This window comes from Triticum dicoccoides, chromosome 1B, assembly GCF_002162155.2.
Source record: "Triticum dicoccoides isolate Atlit2015 ecotype Zavitan chromosome 1B, WEW_v2.0, whole genome shotgun sequence".
Classification (NCBI taxonomy): domain Eukaryota; kingdom Viridiplantae; phylum Streptophyta; class Magnoliopsida; order Poales; family Poaceae; genus Triticum; species Triticum dicoccoides.
Window position 1 is genome coordinate 199,212,174 of NC_041381.1, and position 3,793 is coordinate 199,215,966.

A 3,793-nucleotide genomic window follows, 5' to 3' on the forward strand; every position below is an offset into this window, starting at 1 on the left:
CGCCGCCAGGCGTCCCCGAAGGCCCCGCCTCCCTCCGCGTCGCCCGGCCTCGCTGCCGCCGTCGCCTCGGCGCTCCGCCGCCGCAGGATCTTCTCCGCCGCCCGAGTCCTCCGGCTCCGGCAACCGCCGCCGCAGCCGCCCCCTGCAGCGCGCCCCGGCCGCGGTCTCCTCCGGCTCCGGCTACCCCGCCGCCACGCCGCCCTCTCCGGCGCCTTCTCCGGCCGCTCTCCGGCTTCCTCGCACTGCTCCGGCGAGCCCGGCTCCGGCGACCTCGGACCCGGGCCGATCCAGATCTGGTTGATTCTTCCCCCTCCGTTTTTCACTAAGTCTGATTTCTGCAGTAAAATCATCGCATGTTCATCCCATCACATCTTCACACCCGTAGCTCCGTTTCATGCGTATAATATGTCAAATTGTTCGCCCCGAAGAGTACATCATTTCACTCCATTGAATCGTTTGCATTTGAGGTCATCTTGATGCCTGAAATGCTGTTGGAAGAGGGCTTCAGATCGTTAGTTCCAGAATCTTATCAGCACGAGCTATTTTGTCATTTTTGCCATGATTGATGTGTGCATCCTATGAGGGTGAGCCCTAAATGTGTTTTGAACTAGGCTATGTCTTCTTTACAGAGGTGCTTACCATGTATTTTTGTGATCAATGTGGTGACTAGCACAAGCATGCAAACTAGGCTTCGTGTTAACGCTGTTTTTAGTTCCTGCTCTGCTGTAATTTTGTTGCCATGTAAACATGTTGCTACAGAGTAATCGATGCATAATTTGAGATACTTCAGTAAGGGTGTTTTGAAAACATGGTTTTTCTCTATCCATCCATGGTGCTGATTTCAATTATGGAGTAGTCTAGCATGTCATTTGCGTGCTCTACTTTTGCTTCAAATTGTTTCCTGGCGGATTGTTTAGATGTTATTCAATTTGGCCGAGGTTGTTGTAGTTGGTCCAGGTATGCTATGATGTTGTTTATTGCCATGTATAGCTTCTATGTCATGTCTTCTTGATGGATGTATGCTTAGTTTATCATGAGGAGCTCTGTAGTGAGTGCATCGAGCTCGCGAAGGTGCCTTCATAATTATTTCAATGCCATGCTTTGTTTGCTGAAATCTGTTAACGAAACTTGCTATGTTTACGTGTGTGCCATCATATTTTCTCGTCCTTTTTGGCTTATGGTCAGTAAGGGACTTTTGATGTATGCTTTGAGTAGATTCATGCCATGTCTTAGTTTGCTATTATAAGTTCCTGTAGCATGTTGAAAACCTGCTCTGAACATTGCTTCGTGCTGCTATTTTTGCCATGTCCAACCTGATAATTTTTTGCACTTTCTCCATGCTTGTTTGAACCTGTTATGATGCGAATTAGCCGTAGCTCAGTGTTCCTATTTTGTAAAGCATCTCTTGTAGATCATTGCCATATGCTTTGTTTTTATTTTGGGTGCTGTAGCATAGTTTCTTGTTGCATGCTAAGTAGCATCGCGCTGTTAATCGTAGCTTTGTGTCATACTTGTCTTGCTTGTCATTTGCAAACCGTGCATCCGTTCCCGGTGATCTTTATATCGATTTCAACCGAAATCATCTCATCTTTCCAGCGGCATACTTGGTTTGCCAAGTTAATGCCTTGATCATCATCACTCCTTCCGAAGCACGCATATGCATTGCATATCACATCTCGCATATCATGACATGTTTTGCATCATATTGCTTGCGCATTGCACCGTGATTTATTGTGGTTCCTTTGCTTGTGTTCTTGCTTTGGGTAGAGCCGGGAGACGAGTACGGGCACGAGGAACCTGTTGAGAACGCTTACGAGGATCCAGCCTTCGACTACTCTGAGAACCTTGCAGGCAAGATGATCATACCTTCGAAATCATTACTATCTTTGCTTGCTAGTACCTACTCTTTCGCTATGTTAGCCCTACCTGCCTTTGTTTACCATGCCTACCTATTGCCATGTTGAACCTCTAACCATCCTGTCCTAGCAAACCCTTTGTCTAGCTATGTCACCGCTTTTGCTCAGCCCCTCTTATAGCATTGTTAGCTGCAGGTGAAGCTGAAGGTTGTTCCAGGTCGGAACATGGGTATTTTGGGATATAACAATATCTCCTGTTTATATTAATGCACCTTATATACTTGGTAAAGGGTGGAAGGCTCGGCCTTATGCCTGGTGACTTGTTCCACTCTTGCCGCCCTAGTTCCATATACCGGTGTTATGTTCCTTGATTTTGCATTCCTTACACGGTTGGGTGATTTATGGGACCCCCTTAACAGTTTGCTTTGAATAAAACTCCTCCCGCAAGGCCCAAACTTGGTTTTACCATTTGTCACCTAAGCCCTTTTCCCTTGGGTTTTCGCGAGCCCAAGGGTCATCTTTATTTAACCCCCCCCCCCGGGCCAGTGCTCCTTCGAGTGTTGGTCCGAACTGAGCAGCCTGCGGGGCCACCTCGGGGCAACTTGAGGGCTGGTTTTACTCGTAGCTTGACTCATCCGATGTGCCCTGAGAACGAGATACGTGCGACTCCTATCGGGATTTGTCGGCACATCGGGCGGCTTTGCTGGTCTTGTTTTACCATTGTCGAAATGTTTTGCGAACCGGGATTCCGAGGCTGATCGGGTCTTCTCGGGAGAAGGTCTATTCCTTCGTTGACTGTGAGAGCTTGTGATGGGCTGAGTTGGGACACCCCTGCAGGGTATATAATCTTTCGAAAGCCGTGCCTGCGTTTATGAGGCAGATGGGAATTTGTTAATGTCCGGTTGTAGATAACTTTACACTTGACTTCATTAAAATGCATCAACCGAGTGTGTAGCCGTGATGGTCTCTTCTCGGTGGAGTCCGGGAAGTGAACACGGCTTGTGTTGTGCTTGACGTAAGTAGTTTCAGGATCACTTCTTGATCACTTTTAGCTTTCTCGACCGCCGCGTTGCTTCTCTTCTCGCTCTCACTTGCGTATGTTAGCCACCATATATGCTTAGTGCTTGCCGCAGCTCCACCATATTACACCTTTTCCTACCTATGAGCTTACATAGTCTTGATCTCGCGGGTGTGAGATTGCTGAGTCCTCGTGACTCACAGATTCTGCCAAAACAGATGCAGGTGCCGAGGATACTGGCGTAGATGGCGCAACTGAGCTGAAGTGGGAATTTGATGAGGCTCTTGGTCGTTACTATGTATCGTTTCCAGATGATCAGTAGAGGTGCCCAGTCGGGAAGATCGGGGATCTGTGTAGCATTTGGGGTAGTCTTATTTTATTTTGGTTCCGTAGTCGGATCTTGAGTGTAATCTGGATGATGGATGTTTATTTATGTATTGTGTGAAGTGGCGACTGTAAGCTAACTATGTATCTTTTCCCTTATGTATTACATGGGTTGTGTGAAGATTACCTCACTTGCGACATTGCTTTCAATGCGGTTATGCCTCTAAGTCGTGCTTCGACACGTGGGAGATATAGCCGCATCGAGGGCGTTACACAGCCCCTCGTAAGCAGGGTGGAGATGGCCACGCTGTGACCGTACCCTGCCCCGTCCATCGTGGCGGGGGCAGGAGATGGGTGGAGTTGCGGGCCGACTCTCTATAACCGGCTTCTCCGGAAGTCGCCAGCTAAGAGTCGGCTTGTCTTGGAGTCGTCCTGGGGACTCGGCTTATCTTGGAGTCATCCCTGGGACTCGGCCTGAGGGGCGCAGCCTGCCCTGATGTCTCGAAAGGTTCTGGGGCTCGGGTTAGCCTACCCGTGGCCCATTACTCCGACACACGACCTCCCCTCTCCCGGACTCCTACTCTCTGTCTCTCTC